Source organism: Halichoerus grypus, chromosome 6, assembly GCF_964656455.1.
Source record: "Halichoerus grypus chromosome 6, mHalGry1.hap1.1, whole genome shotgun sequence".
NCBI classification, from domain to species: domain Eukaryota; kingdom Metazoa; phylum Chordata; class Mammalia; order Carnivora; family Phocidae; genus Halichoerus; species Halichoerus grypus.
The window spans coordinates 140,220,349-140,247,269 of record NC_135717.1 but is presented as its reverse complement, the minus strand read 5'-3'; the positions used below and the strand labels follow the sequence as shown (position 1 = coordinate 140,247,269).

The window sequence follows — 26,921 nt, the reverse complement described above, 5'->3', positions numbered from 1 at the left end:
TCCTTCAGTCTTCTACACAAATGCTTCCCCGCCCCCCACCCCGCCACATATCATGAGATAGGTATGGGGATAGAGGGATGCATCAACTATCAAAGTTTCTGTTTTCTCCATATACCTTAATCAGGCAGTTGTAACGCAATTTCGAGGACTGAAGCAATAGGCGAATGAACAGTCTTCCAATCTCAATCCGGGCGTTTGTCCCTCAAGCTCTTGCTGGTTCTCGTTTTCCTGTTTTCCCTTGAGAGAGAAAATAATAGAAATCATCCATGAAAATGCTGGCCTGCCACTCTGCACTTGCCTTCACTACTGATTGGGTACACAGACTTCTGCTTATGTAGCTCATTCATTATTCACACTGTGCTCTAGCTTCCTCAGTTCCTGGTTGTGCTAGGTGCTCCAGGCTAAGAAGCAATAAGTATGAATCATGCTGACCTAAAGATAAATCTAGAAGAATAAATGTTTCAAGAGAGCTAGTTTTTTTGCATTTCTTTTGACATTCTGTTCAGTGGCATTGGTCTATTGAGAAATAGCTCGTGCTGCCACCGAGGAGCCCAGCGGAATTACCAACCGCAGGGAATTATCTCTGAGCAATTCACACTTTGTTTTGCTAACAAGACTCCTTGTTAGGATACTGGAGTGCTATCCTTCTCTGGCAATGTTCCCCCACCTTTTGGAATTACTGAAAAGCTAACTGAATCTATTTTGATTTGTGAATCTCTTTGTAAGCAACAGCAGCTGCAACAGGGCTAATAAAAAGGAAAAGCCTTGCTATTTACCTAGGAAGGACATTGAAATACTGCACATACAAAAACATCCGGGATGTGGAGGAGCTCGATGAAATATTTTAATAGTTCCTTCCTTGCTTGCTTTGTTCTTTCCTCCCACCCTTTCTCCCTCTTTTCCCCCATTCCTTTCTTTTTGCTTTTCTTCTTTTTACTCTGTTCTAATACACTTCTATTTCATGTATCTATTCTTTGATATAGAGCAACTTATTACCTTATATTTCAGGTTATTAAATAATGATTTTAGAATATGAGAGCTCAAAATACTAGGTGAAGTAGCATAATCCTTTCACATATGTAGAGACACAGGCAGGGAGACTTTGTTACCAGCTGAATCTTCTGGTCCCAATTAAGAATGGAGGCTTTACAGATTCTGGTGGCCCTGATAACCAATCAGACCATTCTGCTCTCTTTACAGTTTGGGTTTCAATTCTCCAGAGGAAGCTCACATGGCAACACCCTGTTGTTTGAGGATTCAAGTTGTCCTACTACAAGATAAATGAATACACAATCCCCTGCAGCTTTCATTATATTGAGAATAGAATTTTATAGTTCCTCTGAAGTTATTAAGGGGTCCTATTTACCAACTAATGGACCGGATTGTTCTGGCATAAATCCACATAAGAAAATCTTTTGAGGGCTTATTGGGTTTGAGAAAACCTTAGTCCTTGGTTTCAAGGACTAGATGCTGCATAAAAGAGCATAATTTCCTGAGTGGCTTCTGAGCTCCATCTTTGCCTGGCTGAAATAGACAAGGGAGTGTCTATTCCAGTCCAGGCTCATTCCAATGTGAGGACTTATTTATTATCTGTGATTTACTCAATGAATATTAATTGACTATTTATCATGGACCTTATTTTCTTGACCAGGTCTTAGGGATAAGAAGAGAAAAGATAGTTTCTTGTTGAAAGAGTTAGAGAGACAGATGTGGAAATAAAATATTACTATATAAATTGTTAAGTGCCACAATGGAGATTTAGAATATACTAGGTGCTGAGGAAGGATTCTTCCCATTCTCAAGGAGAATTCTAATTTTTCATGTCAAAAAAGTAGGAAATATTACCAACACTGTATGTTCCTGCTAATATGTATGTGTGCCCTTCAGAGTATTAGGCATGAGGTGATCAAACAAAAAGTCCTGGAATTACTTTGCGATTTACACAACTGTGGCTTTTCACAGTTGGATATTTTTTCCAACAATAATTCTAAGCAAAAAGTGGCTTTTCCCACCAGAAAGCATTTAAAACCTTTCTCCCATAGCTACAGAGCCCAGAAAGTATCTGATTCCTTACAGAGCATGGCCACCAGAGTCATTTTCTACATGTTGCAGAAAATACATGAGTTAGCAGTATACACCTACTCTGGAAGCCAAATAGCAAAGATTAAAAACCATCTGTCATTGAGAGTATGAGCCTGCAAGCAAGCAGTAGACTTCCAGCAGAGTCTAGGGCAGGAACAGTGTGTAACACAGATTTAAAAACACAAGATTCAACTAGAATCATTTGCTTAGTCACATGGTTCAAATGATATTACCAGCTCTCACCAGAACCCACTTTGCCATGTGTTGCATAAAACCATGTGTTGTAAACCTGAAATATTTTTCATGGAAAATCATTCCTTCTCTCACGATTTTTTAAATGCTTATTTTGTGTCAGGCAGGGTGTAAGACACTGAAAGTACATTGGCTATACTGTAAACCAAATGTATATGCTTCAAATCTTATAATATTAAAAGATTATATTCTTATGGCACAGATATCAATTTATAAAAGTTCGTAGACAAGTAAGTTATAAATTTTAATAGACTGTTTCCACGGAGTGAGAGGTTCCTTAATTTAGCAACTATTTTCTTCTATTGAACATATGTGCTATAAATTTTACTGGGTTAGATATAAATTGCTTTAATATGCCAAACATCTTAAATAATCTAGAGGAACATGCTTAAGATATGATTTTCCAAGAAAAACTACCAAAGGTTATTTGCTTATGATGCCCTTAATTTTGACTTATGCATGTTCATTTTTTTACAGTGTAATTTTTAAAAGGCTAATTTGAGTATTGTATTAGTATGGAAAATTAACCTTATAGTAGTCAATGTAGGTTAAAAGATCCAGTGAACCTTGGTAAAATATAAAAGACTAGTTTATGATGCATCACTTGGGTTTTTGACCTTATGTATAAGCAGATCACAGATGATATACCAGTAAATTATCCAGCTCCAAGAATCTGCATACTCCCTGAAATACTACGTAGATTTGTATATATTTATATATTTGTGCATTTTCACCAGATTCTCAAAAGAGCTCAGTAATTCCTCCCTAAAAAAATCCAGAAATGGAAATTCACTTGCCCAGGCTCTCACAGCTTATTAGCAGTAGAGTCAAAGCTGCCATCCATGTCTTGATTTTCAATCCAGTGAATGAAAACTGCCTTTTTCACTATAGACTTCATATTTCTTTGCTATAACACATTGTCCAAGTCAAACCAACATAGCACTTTATTTTCTTGAGGAATACAGTGTTAAAATAGCTTAAAATACTTAGATAAACAAGTGTTTGCTTTATTATTAGAATTAGGATTTTTTTGGCAAAAACATCAAGGAGAAACCCTTTTCCCATATTAGTCAATGTGAGATGAAAACCAGAAGAAATTTTATCTAATTTTTCTCTTGAATCAATCAGAAAAAGTGAGTTTCAAAAGCCTGGTGTTCTTGTTCAATTTAACACATAAAACAATGCATCTACTTTCATCTTTTTTTTTTTTTTTCCTGAAGTCTCAACATAGAATCTTTTTTTCTGAAGTCTCAACCTGAATTTTGACAATCTGTTTTTGTTCAACTGATTGCCTTTAGTTTCTCAATTCCTTTGTTAGTGGGGACAAGTGAAAATAAATTTACAAAAGAAAAATATATTCAAGTTTGATTTTAAATTATTCAAGAGGTTTGGACTGCTTTATAAGATAAATTTAGTTAAGAAAGAAATCGAGTCTAAAGATCTGCTAAAACTAGCCGATGTGCACAACTACCAGATATCTAATAAAAGCAACACTAGCAACAGTTGACCCCTGCTGGAATATAAATGAACTCTGATCTGAAGTGCAGGTAAAAATCAGGAGAACTGATTTAGGAAAAGCATACAGACCTGGAAGGTATATCTGTATATATATACCTGCATTATTAAATGCAGTATATATAGGTGTGTTTATGTGTATATATAAAAAGGCATTATTAAATGCAATATTAAATGCAGTATATGTGTGTTCATGTGTATATATAAAAATGGATTATTAAATGCAATATATATAGGTGTGTGTGTGTGTGTGTGTGTGTGTGTGGAGAGAGAGAGAAAGAGAGAGATGTATTAGGGGTGTGTGTGTATACAAAATGCATTTTAGGAGACTAAAGCCAAAGTAATTAATTTTACAGCACTGAGACAGTCATAGCATCAGTTTAGCAATAATTCTTAGATTGAATAAACCAAGAGATTAAAAATGTACTCTGCAGGGGTGCCTGGGTGGCTCAGATGGTTAAGCGTCTGCCTTCGGCTCAGGTCATGATCTCAGGGTCCTGGGATCGAGCCCCGCATGGGGCTCCCTGCTTGGCGGGGAGCCTGCTTCTCCCTCTCCCTCTACTGTTACCCCTGCTTGTGCTCTCTCGCTCTCTCTGTCAAATAAATAAATAAAATCTTTAAAAAAAATGTACTCTGCATAGCAATCAGTTGCTCAAGTTCCAGCAGACTCTCTGATATCTATGAGTGGAGCTGGGGAAGAACAAGCAATAATTTGTAGCTACAGTTAGAAATCTAGAGATACAAAATGTAGAACCAGAAGAACATGGATACATTGACATGTTCTTAGATTTTCTTTAGTTGCTTGTTTCAAAAAGTACTCTTAATAAATTTTTCAATCAAGCATAATTTATTAACACTTATGCTGTTTAATAAATTAAACTTTTAATAATTTGAAAAAACATTTACATGGCTATATATAACTATATAACTTACTATTTTACTATAAATTAAATTTAAGAAAAAATGAATGGAATCTTGTATAAAAACTTTTGAGTAATATTTACCGTAAAGGACTGAATTGATCTTTCAAAGACTTATTTTTGGTTGTCATCGTGTCTGTCATCAGACAGATTGAGTTCAAATCCAGGCTCTAGTATTTCCTACCTATATTCCTCAATATATAGGAATAGAATAAGGAAGCTTCTATTGAAATAGCTTGTTCACGTAATAGTATACACAAACTTTTGATTCTAAACTTCATAAATTACCAATTTTTAAATGATATATCTCCTATTTATTGTATACTTGGATATTATTTAAAGTTTTTTTTAAAAAGCCCAATTAATGACTGAATCATTTGTTTATAATATAAATACAAATACATTTCTAAAATGAAATTTTAGAATGACTAAAGCTAAAAAAAAGACTTTATTTTCATGATCTTTAAAATATGTACATATAAATCAGTAAAATATGTTTACTTTGAAAACTCTTGGAACCTTAGCAAATGCAAAGTAAAAAATGTCAATAACTACCTAAATTTACTATATTAGAATATATCTACTTCAGTCTGAAGCTTTGTACTCAATACAGTGTCTTGTACAAAGAGGTAATATCTCTTGGTTGAGAATCTTGGATAATTAATTTATCTAGAAATGTCTTTGATCTACAAACCTCAGGTTTCTAGCATACGGTTGAAGGCTAGTGGATAGTTTATGAAGTCCTTACTATTCTATGAGGAAGATAATACTGTTATTCCCATTTTACAGATTAGGAAACTCAGGAATAGAATGATATATAACTTGATCAAGAGTCACACTAGTGAGAGGTTGACCTGAGATTTGATCCCCAGCTATCATGCTTTTAGGCTAATGCTCAATGACATGGCACTGTGCTATATATTTCTCAATGAATGGCCAAAATATAGGAGTACCCAGCTAAATTGGCTCATTTTTTATGATTCTGCTGAAATAGTATAGGGTGGGCACTGTATGTCTGATGACTTGTTTTAATTTAGGCAGATTTTTGTACTTTGTTTTCTAACTCAAAATGCCCCAAACTAAAACCAACTCCCTCAGCCTTATTTCCTCTCTTTCTCATTTGGTCATGTGTTCTTTCATTTATTCACTTAGATTGAGTTTGTTTTTGATTTACAATGGGCTAAACATACAAATACAAATGAAGGTTACTTTTGTTATCAACACTATATGGAGTCATCTTTGCTTCCTTCCCTTTTTCTGTAACCAGCCACAAGTCTATCAATTCTTTCTTCTTAATGTCTCCAGTAGCATCTTGCCTTTTTCTCTCCATTTCCACCATTAATAGATCAAGACTACCAACTAAGGTCTTTATCACTTTATCACTGGATTACTACAACCACCTCTGGAATAATCTTCTACCTCCAATCTATCTTACACACCAATATCCAATTAATTTCCCCAAAATACTTGAATATATAACAAGTCCCATTATTAGCAGAGAAGGTACTAAAGAACAAGACATTGAGTCTGGGGAAACTTTGAAGTTTTCTACCAGAAAGACAATCTTGAACACCTACCAAAGCATTCTTCAGAAAGTATTCAGTGAAAATATAAAATTGAAAATGCAAAACTGATGAACTATTTTACTCCCGCATTTAAAATCCTCAAGGCTCACTTTTGCTCTGAGGATATGTCTTGATTCCTTATCCTTAGAAGTTTCTTTCCCCGTGCGCCAACCTCGTTTCCCCATGCTTCCCTCAGTTTTTATGTCATATTCAAATTGAACTTCTGGAATAAGTCAAACTACTTCCTCTAATTTTCACTGGACTACTTCCTATTCCAATTCCTTACTATGTCCTAGATGGCGTTTCCTCACCTCATCCACTGTTCTCTGTCTTCCTCAGTCTGCTCTAGACATATTGGCCATTTCTCTAGCCCAACAAACCCTGTTCCTACCCAAGACTTTTGCACCTGCTCTTCCCTGTGTGCCTCATAATCTTTCCCTGGATATTTGTATGGCTCATTCCCTCATTTTAGTCTAGTCTCTTGTCAGATATTGCCTTTGTAGGAAAGTCTTCTGTTGTCACTGTATCTTTTCCCCATATATTCTTTATAACACTTATTACTACCTGACATTGTATAATTTATTTGTCCATTTGTTTATTTGGTTTCCCCCATGCTACAATGCAGGAAGGCAGAAAGTTTTATTTATGCCATGATAGCAGCACCTTAGACAGTATCCGGCCCATTTGGGCACTCTACAAACATTTGTTGAATGAATGTTGAATGAATTTTTCATGTCTCAGCTTTGATATTATGTCTGCTAAAAATATTACTGAATCCTACACTGTCATAGTCCCCATAAAGTTAAAGTGTCCTGGGTTAGGTGTCCTGCTTAATTGTTTGAGTTTACCCTGTAATAAACTTGCCACAGAATGGACAAGTGAGGCTCAGTAACCATTTATTGAAATAATGCATTCAGTGAAGATCCATTTAGATCTATTTCCTTTCAGAATTCAGAGTAAATTAAGAGATATGAGTAACTCTTTCCAAACTTGTTATAAATATACATGGAACACTTTAAGAGTCACAGATTAGCTTCTCAATGAAATGAGAGAATATATATCTTCTCAAATTAATTTTCTCCTGTTTTCTTGGGTATTGCCCATAAAATGTTCCCTCTGCATATTTCAGAGATTCTAAGTTTCTTTTTGGGGGGTTGTGGGGAGTATGGATCCTTATGAGAATTTTCTGACTCTTCTAAAAAAATTTTACATGCACCTAATATATTGCTTATACTTTTGAGAGATCTAAACCAAATTGAGCCCCAAAGAGACTCCTATTCTATGGACCTTGGGTTAAGAATCCTACTCATATTCTTTTCTTTTTCTCTTTTCTACCAGTTTACAAACACGTTCAATGTTCATCATACTAAGCCAAAATATTAATTCCACATCGACTACCCTTTTTAATCATATGCTCAGCTTTCTCTTCTTTACTATAAAGCTTTAATAGTGAACTTTTCTGCATTTACTTCCATATAGCTATTAAATCTTTGGCATTCTGGCTTCCCCATTCATTCTACTAAAGTCATTATGAACCCCAAGACTGTCAAATCCAACATCTAGTTGTCTGTTTTCAATTTCTCCACATCATTGAGATTGTTGAGGACCATTTCTACTACTGTAAAGCTTTGATTCTGTGTCAAACCAAAAAAAACGTTTTGGTTTTTTTGGTAGTTTAGTATTTTATTTAAGTCTGTTTCTGCTTACTCTTCCTTTGTCATATCCATGTCTAATTCCAAGGTTTTATCTTCAGCTCTCCACTGTTTCTGTATTTTTGCATGTACTCCGGTAGTTTCAAATATTACTGCTTTGCAGACTATTCCTAACATTATATATTTAGCATTGACCTCTCTACTGTACTCTAGACCCAAATTTCCTCCTGATGGCTATCTACTTATAAATGTCCTGCTGGCATATGAAACCCACAAACCTCAAATGAAATGTTGAGTACTTCCCTCACAGCTTTTTCTTATTTTGTGTTTCCTACCTCAGTATTTGATAAGAAAACTTACATTTATATTTGACTCCACCTTATTTCTGCTCTTACATCTGATTGTCACATATTAATCATTGTTCCCCTGAAATGTCCCTGGTATGCTTTTCCTTCTATCAGTCCGCTGTTACAGGCCCTTATCATGTTATTGCTTATATGTGCTTTAGCTTCATAACTGATGTCTTCCCTTTAATATCCTGCCACTTCAATGCAAGCTCCACATCGCTCTGCCCTCTAGCCTTGCTCTCTCGACACTATCCGAGCACTCTGTATTGCTATTAAAAGACTCACTTTATTCTTCCAAATACTGCAGTTGATTGCATGCACGTCTGCTTTTGCCATCAGATTATTAATTCCTCAAGGGCAGAAGTGGTATCTTAGCCCCTTTTATATCCTCCATAGGGTCACCTTGCCCACAGTACGCACTTAATAAATGTTTGTTATATTGAGATAGGTGAGAAAAAACAATTCAGAAAATATGTCATCATTGTACAAGACTTGCTGAAATGCTATTCTCTACTGTGACATAAGAAAATAACACTACACTATTGTCCCTAATTGTTGATGTTCAATATTGGCCAATATTTATTATCCTTGGTATTTAGTTTTAGAATAAATAATTGTTCAGTAGTACACTGGAACAATTAAAGAGAATAGAAGTATATATTGATTTACTATTCATGTAATTCAGAAATCAATGATTATTTCACTGAAATTTATCTCAGTACCTATGAGTAAGACAATGCTTTTAAGAATATTAACCTTTTTGACTGTTTTCTATGTGTAAAAAGAACACAGAAGGAATTATCCTTTTTCCACTATCATATCCAAAAGATATAAAAGGGGATTAATTCACATGCTTGAATTTTGATCATAACTCTGGTTTCTGGCTAAGGCTCTGTAGATAGGTGACTTACCTTGTCAATATTTTTATTTTGACTTGTCTGAAACAAGTAATATGACAGAAATTTTTGACATATATGTTATAAAAAGCTAAAAATGTGGTATAAGAGCAAGCTATTCTCTACAGATTTCCAAGCAAAATAAATCAAGACGATGTAATAGAAAGACTCTGGGTCCTTAGAATTAGGCAGACTTGGAACTGAATTGTGACTTTAACATGCACTAGCTCAGAAATCTTGAGAAAAATTTTAAACTCTTGAGTTTTCTCATCTTTAAAATGGTGATAATGGTACCAATCTTAAGAGTTATGAGAATAGAATAAGATAAAGTATGGCAAATAATTAAAATATGTAAATGTTTAGTGCTCAGCAAATGCTGGTTCCTTTTCACTATCTTATGTTTCAACAGAACAGAAAATAGACATAATCAAAAAATATGACCTTTGAATTAATAAAGGGTTCATCATACTCATTTTTTTCAAGAATATTTATTGATGATCTACTAGGTTCCAGGCAACATAGTGTCTTAAACAGTAGAGCATGATGTGGTTAAGGGGCCAAGAGAGAAACGTTGGCTCTAGTGTCAGCTCTAGGACTTAGTAGCTCTATGATAACTGGCTAGTGGCTGATGCTGTTTCCCACCTGTGATAATCATTTTAAAGATGTTAAATAGTATTAGGACTAGATAGAGATTTGAGGGGGAAATATGTATTTGATTTCAATTTAAATATTCGTTATTTGAAATGCCAGCAGGTTGACCAAGTATAAATACCTAGTAGGAGGCAGGAATAGAGGATTATATATGCTCCAGAAAAGCAGTGGTCGTATCTTGTTTATCAGTATTATATTTCCCTGTGTTCAAAGTATCTGATCGATCAGTAGTAACAACAATGAAAAGAAATCTAATAGAGCACTTACCATGTGCCAGGTTCTGTTCCAAGCATTTTACATATATAGTTCATTTAGCCCTTATAACCATACTATGGAGTAGGTGCCATATTTTCTGATGAGAAAATGAGGCACAAACATATTAAATAACTTGTTCAAGGTCACACAACCAATAAATAAAGCTGACATTAGCACCCAAGCCTTTTGGCTTCAAAGCCCATACTCTTAACTACCCTCTCTAATTTGCAAAACTAAGGAACAAAGAACAGATTTGGGAGCTAAGGGTAGAGATTTGAGATTGTTCATGTGTATAATTAAAAACTGAGTCAGAGGGAATAGCTAAAATCTCCCAGGGACATATAAAGAGTAAGAAGAGAAAATGGCTGAGTATCCTTAAGGAACACCAATATTTAATATGATGGTTAAGATTCAGTCAAAGGAACAGAGAATTGTGTTAGAGGACAAAGCAGAAGAAACTTCTAAAAGTAGAGAGTGTGTCAATAAGCTAAGTTAGAGATTCAAAGAATATCTCTTGGAAGAATTATTTCAGAGGCAGAATGAGGGAGAACACAGAATGGGCAATGGAATAAAATGTATTGCTACATAACACAGAGAATAGGCAGAGCAATACTTTTATGTGTGCGCTGCTAATTGTTACTCAGAGGACAAGAGTAGTGTGGGACATTTGGGATATATATTGACTAGCATTCTCAAGAATTAAAAAAAAAAAAAGACATCTCTTATAGGCTTAAAAAAATCCCACAATATTGAATTCCTATTTTCTAAGAAGTAAGTCTGACAGTATTCTTTTTTCAAGATGGTGTGAACCTAACAAAGAGAGGGAGATAAAAGTGAATAGTAAATTCTTGATGGCTTTGAAATTATGAACAATGTTTTAAAGTTTAGATACAACATGAGGAATCATTTCTCACTTCAGATTGAGTCTCATTTCCCTTTTATCTAGTGCATGTGAAATAATTTTCCTCCATAGAATATCAGAATTTCTTGGCATTACTAGTAATTAATAATAAAATCTTACTGTTTCTATCATTATGTGGGAATTGTATAGAATTCTAAATTCTTCATTTGGTAACAACAGCCCTGTTACATAGAGAGGACAGCTCAGAGGCTACATCTTCCTTTCTTCCACCCTGAGAACAGAAGAAAACTCATCAGCTTTGGGGCCCCAACATATTTTTCCAAAGGAATTATTTTTTCTCACAGCTCTTGATGGTAAACAACTTAAGTTGCGATGAGAGGGGACCTGGCCAATTGCAGATTAATGTTGTAAAGCTTACACATATATATGACCATAGTTTCACAACATCTTTATAGCACAAGTTATGGAAGTGATTTTATGCCATGTGTAGCATACATACTGTTGTAGACATTCAATATAGATTTGGTATGTGCAGTCATTCCATTTTTGGAGAGTTAAGTTTTGGGCCTTATCTCAAAATCTCCCAAAATTTGAGAGAGGATATATGAACTTCCTCCCCCTTTATTATAAATTAACTCTAAATCTGAAAAAGAATGTAGTAGCAGATAAAGGACCTTTTTTTCCCTCTATTAAACTGGTAAGAATCTTTGAAAAATTCAGATACATGAATTTGAATAAAAAGGGAATCTTGAAATTGAGTTTGAACTTTATTTTAATATAATTCATTTAGAGGGAAAACTACAAATGAAAACTTTCAAATTATCCTTTAATATAGAGCCTCTGACAAAATACACATTCAAATAATGATTCATTTTTTTTTTCATTCATGCTACATACATTTATGGGCACTTACTATGTGTTGAAATCAAAATTATAATTAAAAATTAGTTGGGCAAGGTTTAGAGGGAAAAGTATTCCAGGGAAATTGTTCAGCATGTGCAAAGTTCTGAAGTGATTGAGCATATAACAAAGGCAGCTTTACCACGGAGAGCAAAGGGGGCATGGGGAGCCATAAGGGTGGAAAGGTGAGGGGACTACGGATCCCAGAGGCTCTTATATGTCATAGCAGTGATTTTGGACTTTTTTCCTTCTACTTTATAAAATCATCAAAAAGCTTTAAGTAGGGTAGTAACTTGATCAGAGTTGAATTTTCAACTTTGGCTGTGGCATGGTGAAGAGATTTCAGAAAAAAAATAATGGATAAGTTATACGTTATTTATTTCTAATCCCAATTAACCAAATTCATTGTTCTTATGAGCCAATTATTTTTTTTAAGTTTTAAGGACTGCTTGTCTTTAGAATATCTTATATAGATTTAGGACTAAGAACATACATAGGCCAGCTTCTCCCACCACCCCCCCTACAAATGTACACACACAAACACACATATATCCACTCACCACATTTTTCTAATCTCTTTGCAAAGCTGACATATTTACTTGATGTTGTAGTTAGGTCATAAACTTTGAGCTAGTTCTCTAGTGACGCTCAATTTTTATTGATCATTTATAGGTAGCCTGGGTAGGTTTGCATGGAGAAAAATAAAGGTAATTTGCCCCTGGGTGATACTAATATAATACCCAAAAAAGAATGCTATTGAGTGATTACTGTGTGCCAGGTACTGTTGTAAACACTTTACCTTGTATTAAGTTACTTAATCTTTATAACAATTCTCTAATTTCTATGTATGCGTGATCTATTATGTAACTAACCTCATTGAGATAATTCCCTAAATTATGTGACTCAATTTTTTGCACAGACAATCCATATCAACACAATCCAAAAGTATGAAGTAAGCAATATCAAACTAATGAAACCTAAAAATTCCCTCACCGCAAAAAAAAAAAAAAAGGCCTATAAAACAAAAAACACAATCTGATACTTTCATCTCAATATACTTTTTTTTAAACGTCACATGATTTCCTCTAACAAAACTATAGGAATGTAACAGTATCACACTTAATCTCTGATTGGTTCTGAGTAATAGGAGTCAAAAGGTTTTACTCTGAAGTTGCTGAAGTATAACATCAGGTAACATAGTAAATGATCATGTCCACTTAACCAAATATGGCATGCCAAGCAGAAAAGGAAGTGATGCATTCATTGCCCCACGATTATTCCAGCTCAATTGTACAGCTTACATCTTCTGGAAGGATGATCATTTTATCTGGTGCTAAGTGTCCTGCCAATTAAATAGTTTTCAAGTTATCATTAGTAATACCAAAGAAGTACTCATTATTTAAGCAATGTAGCCTAAAACTACCTTCTCATTTTTCTCATATGACCTACTGCTTGTGATCTAGACAAAGAGCAGACTACTCTGGGAGACATGGTTGCAAAGATAATACCTCCATTTAGAAAAACAAAGGGGATAAGCAGTCCACTGGGTCAACATGAACTTGTTTGCAGCGGTCTTGAATCACTAGAATATAAGAGAGTGACAACTGTTTAAAGCTTGAAATAGCAAATTTGAGACAACAACAAATACTGAAATTCCATACAATGGGCATTTCGAGTATAGATATGCAGTACTTCAGAGAGCTAGAATGAAAATATAAGTATCTCTGAAGAAAACTGTAGATAATTAATAGATGACAAATTTATATGGGGCTACAAAAAGTAGAATTCCAATAGCTTTATATTGCTTTTTGCCTCCATTACTTGTGCCTTAGCTAGTATGTATGTGGACACAGACACGGACTGCTAGGCTAAAAGAAATTTTTGTAGATCAAGTATGAACTAATATATTTAATTCTACAGGGACAACTGTGGCAGGTTCTTTAAAAATTTTATCTAGACTACTTTTCCTCATTTGAAATTCTTCGGAAGTGTACCTCATTCCAATTCACATCTCACAGAAACCATGCCTACCCCTACTGATCTAAGTGCGAGTCACTGCTGTGTACTCCAGAGCATCCCATGACCCCCTCGCAGTGTGATACCCACGCTCCTGCTCTGGCCCTGCCATCTTTACTTGCTGGTCTTTTCCAGTAGAGGGTGATGTCCCAGAGGCAGGGAGCATGTGAAGACATCTGTTCATTACACCTACCTCACCAAATGGTTTCATTAGCTGTTAAATGATCTTCTTTTTTTTTTTTTAAAGATTTTATTTATTTATTTGACAGAGAGAGACAGCGAGAGAGGGAACACAAGCAGGCGGAGTGGGAGAGGGAGAAGCAGGCTTCCCGCCGAGCAGGGAGCCCGATGCGGGGCTCGATCCCAGGACCCTGGGATCATGACCTGAGCCGAAGGCAGACGCCTAGCGACTGAGCCACCCAGGCGCCCCAATGATCTTCTTTTTTAAAATAAAGAACCAGGTGACAAAAAATGATTCAGAAACTTGTCTTTATTTCCCAAATTATTAAACATATTTATTTGTCCAATCAAAAAGGTGTTGACTTTGTCCATCACTGTATTGCCAGATTGTTGTATATACTAAGTTACAGCAGAAAATATTTTTTAAATTCCCTAAAATTTGTGCCGTTACTTAAAGTACTTATTAAGAGAAACTCTGGAAAGGCTAAAGATTAGAAATAAATCTAAAAGAATGGATTAGAACAGGGATAAAACACAAAATAGTTAAGATTTCCTATTCTGTCTTATTTTCTTTGATGATCAGCAGAACTGCCAACGAAGCATACAAGCAGTAAATGTGCCATATTTATTAAGTCTCTTTACTAACATACTGACTATTAGACTGTAAAATAAATGTAAGACTTTAGAAAGGACGACAGTTCTTCCCAACTTTGGCTTTCTATGGTTTTTCAGATCACCAGTAGTGTTTCTTTGTTTTTTGAATCCTGTAGCTCATACTTTTTGGAACTACATTCCTCAGAAGCAGAATCAATCACTTCATGTGGCCTCCCTGATCATGATAGAACATTCAAACGCACTTACAGTTCCAAAGGACACGGAAGCATTTCCAACTGTTATTTCACCTCTCCACTGAGTTCCTCCCAAGCTTGTACTGCGGCGTTGCAACTGCATTTTTATCAGTTCGAAACAGGGTAGAACCCAGTGGCATTCTGTGATGGGTACACGTTTTCTAAAGAAGCCCTGACATATATCTGTTGTTCTGAGCCTAGATGTTTGATTATTTCTTTTTAGGAGCCTCTTGTAAGGAATTATTCATCAGAATTATTGCATCTATTAAGCTCTCTGTGTTCATGTAGAAAAATCTCTTTAGTGGAATATACCCTCATTGATGTTTTAAGGTAGCAGGATCAGTTCATAAGCAACATGTTTGTAGTAACAGATGGGTGCAGAAGGATTAAAGGACATTTGAAACACAATAAAATCAATGTTTTTATGTAAGGATGTTTTTTAATTATAATTACTCAAGATTATTTCAGTAACTGTAAGTAAACATTTAAAAATATCTTATTTGCAGTTATGTAGAATTTTATTGTAAATAAATTCAAAATATATATATTTAATAAGAAAATCCTTCTTCCAGCTGACTCTAATTTTAGAACACTGCTGAAATTCCACAAAATAGAGTTGATACTAGATAACACATGCAGCTTTCTATCCATTTGTAAAAAAAAAAAAAGGAGCTGAAAAATTTGCTGAAAAAATTGACTATAAAGTTTAAAATTAGCATATTTTAGAATAAATATTTACATATAAAAATTCATATATATTATGTACAATAGACTCTTGGGCCCTATAAATATTTTTCTCAAATGATATTAAATGGATCTTGAATGTTTTCACATTTGCACAAATGATACAAAATGAGATTACAGCATAGTGTACTTTCTCTTATTTAAATTATAGCTGCAAGTAATAAAACTCAGTCACTAGAAAGAATAATACATGCTATTCTGAATGATCTTTGCTATGTGTCTGAACTTGCCTGGTAGGGACTAGGTAAGAATTATAACCTTGGAATATATAAACAGAAGAACAAATGGCAAGGAAGTGATTGACAAAATTCTGCTGTGTTTAGATTTGTGAAATAAATTAAAAAGAGAAATTTGAAGTATCTATCGATTCCTTGGTTTCTAAGTGACAGCTCTGTGTGCAGTGATTGTGTTGTGGTTTGGAACTACCTGGGCCTCAGAAGCATAATCCATTTATTGAAGGGTACTTGGAGAAAGGAGATAAACCTTTATCTGTAACTGTAACTTTCTTCACAAGGAAAGATGAAAGGTACACTCAAAAGTGACTTTTCTTTTCCTTGAAAATTACAATTTGAACAGAATTAGAAGAGGCTGTGATCTCAAATGAAGCTATGTAAGGATTTAGGGGATAAGAGAGAAAATTGAGGGAAAAGAAATTTCTAAGTTGTTTCTAATGATGTTTGAAAGTTATCTGAATGCTAGAATATAAAAACACAGGTTGAGTAAATTAATTTTAAAGTCTTAAATGATTTCTTAACCAAAGATGGTATAATGTCACTACTTTTTCATATTTTTCAGGATTTCTATATTTAGGGAGTATTTTTTTAAATAACATATAAGATTAAGATCTTTGGTGTTTGTTTTTAATGTACACACAATCTTGCCAATTCATCTGAGTCAAAGAAAAAGTGTAGTGTATTTGTTCCAGTTCAGTGTATTTTGAATCCCAAGAAAAGCAAAGAACATAGGCTTTTCATTTAGAAAGACAGGATCGAATTCTGGCTCTACCCACCTACTGACTGTGTGACCATGAGCAAAGTACTTAATCATTTTGGGTCCATGTATTTGCAAAATATAATTAATAAAATCAGCCTCATAGAGTTTTTGTCAGTTATAGTATTAAGCTCAATGTTTGAAATATAATAAGTGCTTTAGCAAATGGTAGAATAAGAAGTTAGGAAAATGTTCATTTAAATAGAACAGAAAACTCTACAAATACTTGTTATTCTTCCCAATAATCAAGGTACACTGCCATATTCTCCATTAAATTGACAAGTGATAGAAAAACTATGTAGAATGTCCATTGGTTTCCTTCAATCACTGAACACCTGGCAGAATGGAGTATATACAACCTTCAACAGCAAATCTTTTTGTGGCATTATCTCCTTGGTTCTCTGATACAGTGACCTGAGGATAGAGTCCATGTTCACTCTGTGGGACATTTTCATCAAAATCACTGATCTGGGTTTCCTACTTGATTTTTTTCTCTTTAGTCAGGAAAGGCTTTGGGGTCCAGATGGGTTTTCATAAGAGTTTTAAAATATCAGCTAAATGGTCCAAAGAAAGGAGGCCTGTTAACACATGTAAGTAGAAAATCATAAAAAAAAAATAGAAGCAGGTCATATAGATAGAAGAAGGAACACAATTATGAAGTATAAGATTTGATATGCAGAATGAATTTCAAAATAATTTCATAAGTCCAGGATTCTTACATCTGAATACCAACAAGTCATCAACAGCAGACTCTTGCTTATCAATGAAATATGAAATATGGTAGCATTTTAATAGACAACTATCTCCTACGGAGCCTGCTACAGAATGTAAGGTTTTTTCCACTTGTTTGACTTATACCTTTGGTTTTCTAATTTATTTATTAATGAAGTTGTCAATCAGCAGTGGTTTCAGTAAGGTAAAGAACTGATCAGTGAACATTTGATACCGTATTTAACACATGTCAGCAAATGTCGATAATGCATGCATCTCTACAACAGCTGCCAATTTCCATAGATCTGAGCTCTGTCCAGGTGCTGATTGTCTTCTCTGACCATGTAACTCTTCAACCTCACCTCAACTCCTTGGTTTCCCACAATGGTATCTTCACTGCAAGAGTCTTAATATCACTTTTATTACTCCTTAAAATTAAATAATCATGATAAAAAAATAAAATGGAATGACACATTTCATTTGTTACCATTCAACCACCGTTTATCAAGAGCCAGGCACTGTGCTTGCTATGCCGGTGTGGCTATGGAGAGATGAGCTAGTGGTCTATAGGCAGTGTCGTTCTATAGAGCAAAGAGTTTAAGGAAATGTAAGAGATTACAAAGTACAAAACAAATTTACGATTAGCACTAGAGAAATGACTTCTGATGTTGGTTATCGAGCTTATTTAACCAGTGTTCGGTATTTAGCAAAAAAAAAAAAAAAAAAAATTATTCAAGAAATTGATGAGCTTTTTACTCTAATGGCCTTCATGATCCTCGACAACAACAAAATCCTTTAAAGTATCTGTCATTAAAACACAAAACCAAAAATCCTCCAAATTTCTTAGTCAGTAAACTCTGATGCTAAGATAATGTTCCACCTCCATTTTCTAGAATTATTATTTTTCTCCATGAAAATCCAAAGGGAACTCCCCATAATAGGTAAACTGTGACTAAAGGACAGAGTTCCATAATTATTCTTTACTAATCAATCTACTGACTATATAAGGAGATCAGATCTCAATAAACATCATCTTACAACTGCTCTTAAAAAATAGAACATATGTACAAATGTCCTCATTAGTCATTAATTTTAATAATATTTTTTTCTTTTGATGAGTATTTTAAATTTAAAATGGTTGCCACTATTGTTTCAGATATTTAATATACATCCTTTAAAAACATGAAAGCCTCCTGGAGTCTCCCTTCTAGCGAAGGGAGGGAGAGGGATATTAACTCATCTAATCCTCAAGGCAATTTGGTGGGGTAGATGCTATTATTATCATCCCAATTTTACAGATAAGAAAAAACTGAGGCTCAGAGAAATTAAATAAATTGCCCATCATGGAAAATACAGGTGGAGGAGCCAGGATTCAAATTCAATCAGTGTGCCTCCAGTTTCTTTGACTCTATATGAATACATTATGTTGAATTGTTCCAAATATTTCTCAGAATGTCATTTCACTTGTGTGAAATATTATACATACACCCTACTAGTCACTTCAATATTAGTACTCCATTGTTACTAAGGTACTCCCTCCAAAATCACTTCACAGTATGTTTTCATTCAGAAAAATAAGACCTAAACTCAATATAGAGTAAAGAAACTTCATTTCATCATAATTTTCCATATTATAGAAGTTTCCATCCTTACCCACACATCCTGGCCTCCTACACTACCCCAATCTACACTTACCAACACATTTTCAGCCGAAGAAAAATATTAACTTTAAAATATGAATTTGACCTTAAAATTTTGAAAGACAAGAAGATGAAATTGATCTGCTAGATGACCATAGAGCAAAGAGACACTATATTTTAGTGTTTCTCTCTTTCTCTCTTACACACACACACACACACATACACTCCTTATACACACACACACACACACACACACACACACACATACATGTAATACCTTGGCAGAAAATAAAAGGCATAGTTCCATAAGACTGTTAGATAAAGGACAAGGAAAGATTTTCTTCCTGTTTTCCTGGTCATTATTAAGGTGCAGTTCAATGATACCAACTAAACCCGTCCATGACAAATAAGCATTTATTGGTCCTTGAGGTCCAACCATTATCATCCTACTCAAGATATACTGACAAAACCCGAATGGTGTGTTTGAAAATTAATCAAGTAACATTTTTTTCTCATCTTCTGGATTCTGATCCTACTGATCATCCAGACACTACCTCAATATAACATACCATATAGCAGCTGGCCGAGACAAAATGGGACTTCTGAATTATTCTTAAACTCTTGAAAAATTGTTTTTCTCTCTTAAGGTATTTCAAAAGTCTATTTAACTGTCACTTTAAATTGAAACCACATTTGATGATATCAAGAAATACTGCTTTTATAGGAGAAAGGATAAAAAAGTAGAAATGGGGAATTATAAAATTGAAAAGAAAATCTCAAAGGCATATGAACACAGCAAATGCATTCACACAGTTTTCCCATCTTCAAGGTTCAGATAAAGATTTTAATTAGCTCCCTTGAAAACTGTTGTTAACACTAAAATAAAAATTCCATCATCACTTCCTTTTCACATAGTACTCAGGATACCATGCCCCAAAATAGAATTTAAATTCCTGATTAACACTGTAATAAAAGAGTAGAGAAATTCAACACAGGCAATGCTGCATTAGTTTAAGTACACTTTAGTAAACAGGTCTTTAACATTTAATGTTCATTATTATACACATATAGATGAGTTACGTCTTTTATTCTCCCTGCACATACTAGTATTTAACAAAATCCCAAATGAAAGATACATGTTTAAAGTTATTTATAATAACAAACATGCCATAATTAAAAAAAATGTTCTAGGGTAATTATCACAAGTATAACAAACTGACGAAACTGAATTGGGTTCAATATTAAGAGGATATTTACATATATTCCCCTCTCTTTCTCTCTACAGATATATTTATATATCTTTCTATGTATGTTCCTGCCATAATGAAAGGTATGCAGGGTATATATAAGAGCATTTTTAAGTGTCATTCGTTATCTTTTAATTACTTTGATAATTTAATTACAACTTCAAACATAAAATTTATGTTAAATTAATAAGTCAAAAGAAAAAAACTTCTTTATCGAATGCATGCTCATTTAAATTGGAGTACACAAATAATGGAAGATAATGTTTGATTTAATTCTGAAGCTGTAATTTGCAGCAGCCTTATTTTCATGGTCAAGGTGACTTCTGGATATACTGAGTGAATCCTTACACAGAACTGTACCAAAGAGAAAACAACATGTGTCAACCCTGTGGGTGGAGGTGACATGCAATTTAAAATGTCTAATTACACGTTTCACCTTAGCGAAACATCCTGAAAGATGACATGATCTAATTGCAGATTAATGCATTTATTTCTCTAAGGCCACAAATGAAGTAGCTAGAGGAAACATTTCTCTGATTTTCTAAGCAGCCCAAGAATTCTATTAAATGTCTTTGCCATGTAAATCTGAATAATTGTCCTGCATATCACAGACCCTAAAATATGACTAAAATATTAGTGGACTTTGAAACATCATTAAGGATTGTTTTAAAATTTGAATAGGTGTAAAAATCATCCCTGGCTAGGGGCCCAAAGAGAACTAGGCTAGATCTAAAGAAAAATCAGATGCACTGTCTTCCGGTCCCTCCCATGTATTCCCTCCTCCCTACTCTCCCTCTCCATGCCCTACCTTCTTTTCTTCTTGATTTTTTTCTTACGGAAAATTTCAAAAGCTTTTCCCTCTGGCAAAGCATATTTGTGTTTTCTTCACCTCATACTGTGGATTCAATTTTCAAATTTCATTGAAATTTGTGTTTGCTGGATGCCTAAATTCTTTCATGCATTGCTTCTGGTAGATTATGCAGTTTGCATAATTTCTCAACACAACACCTCAACTCATTAAGTCAGGCGAAGACTTTAGAATTTGATGATGATGATACTGTGTACATACTGTTTCAGTCCATCCATAAATTCTCTGAGTATTTATTAATGTGCCATAATCTGTGTTGGAAATGAAAAGATAAACAAACTCCATCTAAGTACCTCTGGAGTTATAACAAATAAATCTACTGGGTATAATAGCAGCACATGAGCAATATATGCTCTGAGAAGGGGATGTTCATTTTGAGGTTGCTCTTATAGATTGAATGTTTCCCCAAAATTCACATTTTGAATTCCTAATCATCAATGTGATATTAGGTCATGAGGGTGGAACCCTCATAAATGGACTAAGTGCCTTTATAAAAGAGACCCCAGAGAGCTCTCTGGCCCCATCCACCATGTGAGGACACAGCAAAAGGAGGGTGTCCATCATGGCAACCCAAATGAACTAAGATGGTGGTGGAATCTGAGATTGATAATATATATATATTATCAGTTTCAGCTCTTCTCTATAGTTTTCAGCCCTATTTTCATACTTTTCTATATTCTTCTAACTTTCTCAAGCCTTCCCATGATCTACCCCAAAACCCGTCTTTTGGAATCATTCATTCATTCATCAATTCCTGCCACCAATCTTTATTGTGCCCCTCTATGTGGTTAAAGGCTGAGGGTATAGTGATGAAGACAAGACTGTTCTTTCAGGGAACCTATGCGGTGAAGTAAATTAAATGACAATTTAATTGCAGTTAGTAAGTGCTAAGCATGTCAAGTAAAACATGGTTTTGTCATTTAAGATTAAACTTTCCTGTCTTTCATTCCATTCTACTTTGCTTTGTTTTTAATAGATTATGAAAAAATAACTCAGGGTATAGAATGTGATCCAAGAAATCTATATAGTCTCTACTAAGGGAATACCACAAATGTTGATCTTTTCTCAGGGAGAAAGGGTTGTGTCAGCCTAAGCAATCTCATACAGCAATGGCCATTACAGGAGACCAGAATCTACACAATGTTCATTAAGCCATTTATTAAGTTTTGCCCTGCTTAAAAAAAAAGAACCCAAGGAAATGTAGGAGTAGAATGATTTTATGGGGTCAAAACGTGACAAAACTGTAGTCTAGAAATATTTCAGAATTACCAATAAATTAATTGTGACAACAGTGCTTTTTGGTATAACTACTATACAGTATTCATTTGAACAAATTATGAGTCATGGTATCTTGACAGTCCACGCTGAATTTGAAACAAATTGGAGCTATAATTTATAGTACAATAGAACCTAAGACAGAGGCACATGTAGTCCAGGCTCTTTAAATATTCTATAAATAATAGCTCAGAGAGGCACAATTGACAATGAGCAGAGGCTGGATGATGAATCATCAAGTAGTTTAAGTAAAACCCTGCCTGATTAAATGCTTTGTTTTTAAACCACCTGCATCAGTGTCTGCTGTAGCAGGACAGATCAAATTGTTCTCGGTTTTATTTTTCAAAAAGCAGACAGGCTTACAAATGATAAGTTTTATTATATTATGAAACTGATGCCAAATTGAAGTGCTGAGCATTGTGTAACTCCAATTATCTACATTTTGGCCCAGGATTTACTGCCAAGCAATGTTGAAGACACGGCTAATGTAAATGATCAAGCTGCTCATGGCTTTGGGTTGTATGTTTGTAATTTCATTTTGGTCTTCGTGGCCTGGAGAATTCATTTCTCCATCCTTCACTTCAGGAGTCTTTTTTGTTTATCCCACCAACCAGTTACCAGATGCTACATCAACTAAGCTAATTAGTAGAGTCTCCTTCAAAAGCTGGTGCTTGCTGAGCATGGTCATTAGAACAGGAGGAAGTGCAGAGGCTAGAGACATCCCGAGTGACACATAAACTCCAGCAAGTGTTCTTGTAGCCAAAGCACTCGGAGCTGCAAGGCAGTGGTGACTAGACTGTGGCAAAAGATCCGCTCAGGTGGACACAAAATCTGGTGGAATAGTAGGTTGACTGACTAGTTCACTGTATTAACATAACACAGACTGAGAGCGTCTTATTTTAATGTTAACCAGACATTTTGTTTATATAGTTATAAACCGACATCACATAGTAAATGATATCTCTTAAAATAGGACCCCCGCCCCCGCCTTGGAGTATCCTAATTATTTATAATTTGTATATTTTTAAATCTCATATGGCGATGTCTAAAACTTCAATGTCTTCTGTATTAGGACCCCAAATTATCACTGGACTGTCTTTTTACCTTATATTTGTACCAATTCCTTTCTCATATACCTTTTCTATGACATTGGTAGTTCCTTGAGGACATGGACTTTATTTCTAATTCATTTTTGTATCTCTAGGCTTCAGCATAAATCCAGTAAATTATTGTTTAATAAGTTTTTGCTTAATAAGCAAATGAATGACGCTCCTAGTCCCTCAATAGATAATGAGCAGATGCTGAGAACTTCTATCCAAAAGAAAAATCTTTGTTTTGTAAAAAGTTAAATGTGAGGCTTTATTATGATAAAAGGGGGGATGATTATACTGAACTAGGGCAAAGGATTAATCCATATACTGAGAGTCTGGACTTAACTATTATTCTAAAAGGATATATTCCATGTTTACATAGAGGATTTCTTCATTTCCCATTCAAAGTAACCATCCCCAAGATAAGATAAAAATGTATTGGATGTAGAACTTTATCTTTTGATTTCCATGGGTGATATTGCTTATCTTTTTTTTGTTTCAAGTTTTTATTTAAATTCTAGTTAGTTAAAATATAGGGTAATAGTGGTTTCAAGAGAAGAATTTAGTGATTCATCACTTAATATAACACCCAGTGCTCATCACAAGTGACCTCCTTAATATCCATCATCCCACCCACCTCCCCTCCAGCAACCTTCAGTTTGTTCTCTATAGTTAAGAGTCTCTTGGGGTGCCTACATGGCTCAGTTAGTTAAGCGTCCAACTCTTGATTTTGGCTCAGGTCATGATCTCAGGGTCATGGGATCGAGCCCCAGGTTGGGCTCCCTGCTCAGCAGGGAGTCTGCTTGAGATTTTCTCCCTCTGCTTCTGGCTCACATTCTCTCTAAAATAAATACATCTTTTAAAAAAAGCCTCTTATGGCTAGCTTCTCTTCTTTTCCCTTTCCCCTATGTTTATCAGTTTTGTATTTTAAATTCCACATGAGTGAAATCATATGGTATTTGTCTTTCCCTGACTTATTTTACTCAGTATAATACCCTCTAGCTCCATCCATGTCATCGCAAATGGCAAGATTTCATTCTTTTTGATGGATGAGTAATATTCCATTGTATATATACCACATCTTTATCCATCCATTAGTTGATGGATATTTGGTCTCTTTCCATAATTTGGCTATTACTGCTAATGCTGCTATAAACATCGGGGTGCATGTGCCCCTTTGAATTGGTATTTTTGTATCTTTTGGGTAAATATTTAGTAGTGCAATTGCTAAGTTGTAGGGTGTTTCTATTTTTAAAATTTGAGGAACATCCATACTATTCTCCAGAGTAGCTGCACCAGTTTGCATTCCCACCAAGAGTGTAAGAGAGTTCCCCTTTTTCTGCATCCTCCCTAACATCTGTTGTTTACTCTCTTGGTAATTTTAGCCATTCTGACAGGTGTAAGTGGATATTTCATCATGGTTTTGATTTGCATTTCCCTGGTAATGAGTGATGTTGAACTTTTTTTTTCATGTGTCTGGTAGCCATCTGGATGTCTTCCTTGGAAAAATGTCTGCTCCTGTCTTCTGCGCATTTCTTAACTGGATTTTTTGGGGGGCTGTTGAGTTTGATAAGTTCTTTATAGATTTTGGATACTGATCTTTTATATTTAAAAAAAATTTAAATTTGAAACACATCATTCCTCATGAAACTATTTGTAAATTGGTACTTTGATGATAGTGTGAAAGCTACTCTATTTTGATTTGAGGGGAAAATAGAATGGCACAATTTTTGTTCAGTAATTTTCTTAAAAATAAAATCAGGGGTTTGTAGTTAAACAATTTGAGAGTCAAATCATTTGACTAAAAAGGCATAATTAAATAACGTATGCACTTGCACTGACTTTCTTACAGTTTATAGGCATGGCAAGAATAAGGAATATTTCAAACATAACTGGTTTCAAATATTAGCTTTTGTCACTTACTATGTATCTTTCAATAAACTTTTTAACCTCTCTGAAACATATTGTTCTACCCTGTAAAATGATGCTCATGACTTGTACATCCAAAGGTTTTTGTGATTACATGAACTACTATATGAAAAAGCGCCTGGCACTTTGTATATGCTCCACTGAAACTGGTCCCAACAGATCACTGGGGCTTATTAAAAACTGTGTCAAAATGTTAATTTCACTAGAAATATGTATATTTCATGATTTTTATATTATCATAATAAGAACTTACTTAGAAAGAGATTGCTTTATGAGTCCCGGTACATCCATTTAATGAAACATGATAGTGACAAAAAATTATAAAGTAGGTTCATATTATACATTATATCTTATATGATTGAGTGAAAAGATAGTCTGCAGGAAAAGTACAGTTATTGTATATAATATATAACTACATATATCATAAAAAATCTGAAAGGATCCATACCAAACTGACAATTACTTTTTAGGGATTTTTGAAAATTATGATGTAACTGAAAAATGCTAAAACTTCTGTAACTTTTGAAAAAAAAAATCTTACTCTGCTGCTCCGTACAAACAGTGCTTATAGTATTCCTTTACATCTACTCTGTTCCTATTAGAGGGAAATTCATATCCCAAAGGTTTTTATAGTTCAGATAATTCAATGTAATTTAGGAGACCCTTTGTCCCTTGTTTCTCCTTTCCAGCTAATGAGAGGGAACCACCTTACTATTTCTAGCTCCTCTGTATTTTTTTCTATGCTTCCTTTTCAATGTGAGGCATGTGCCAAAAAGAGATTTGAAAGTGTGCTGTATTTTCTCACTCAGAAATAAATTTCTCTACTTGGTTCCTTTTACAGGAACTTATTTCTGCTATTTTCCATCTTAGACATTTTCTCTAGCAAGGACTCAGAAACACCTGCCATTGTCAGTCAATCTCTAGAATACAGGCACTTAAAAGTGAATTATAAATGAAATGGTGTTGTGATTGAAGTCCCTCAAACTGGGTATTATTTAAAGTTTTTAAAACTAAAAAAAAATACTAGCCATAGTATTTTGTGACAATTCATACTTTTAAACTCATTTGGAACTATCTTGAAACCAGTGAACACATTTTACTCATTATCATAGCTCTGCAGATATTAGCTGGTGTTGTTTTATGATAAACATTATTTCACATGTATTATTAATGTAGATATCCTGACAATTCATAAAATATGGTTTTCAATATTTCTGCAAGTATTCTGTGGCAAGTCCATATTTCCAAAGTATCTTCTAAAGTAAAATGATTAAGACATTCTAATTTTTTTTTGTCTATGGTTCTAAAAATGACCATTCTCATATTAGCCTAGGGATGTAGCATGTCTTTCCTATTACTGTAGTTCTTGGTTTGGAGAAAGAAAGAGGTGGTCCTATTTAAGAACCTGGAATTTTACAATTGATGTACTATAATGTGAGGGATGCTGCTTTTTACTACAGGAAAAGGGATTTTAACTTAAGGTAT

General features: G+C 34.4%; 1 protein-coding gene across 2 annotated transcripts in view; it reads right to left on the bottom strand.

Annotated features, from left to right (window-relative positions):
- Nucleotides 1-26,921, bottom strand: part of SYT1 (synaptotagmin 1) — a 525,751-nt gene that overhangs the window by 403,447 nt on the left and 95,383 nt on the right. For both annotated transcript variants that reach the window (XM_078076347.1, XM_078076348.1), the window contains exon 2: nucleotides 116-237. The gene's annotated coding sequence lies outside the window, so the exon portion shown is untranslated. The remainder of the gene's footprint in view (nucleotides 1-115; nucleotides 238-26,921) is intronic.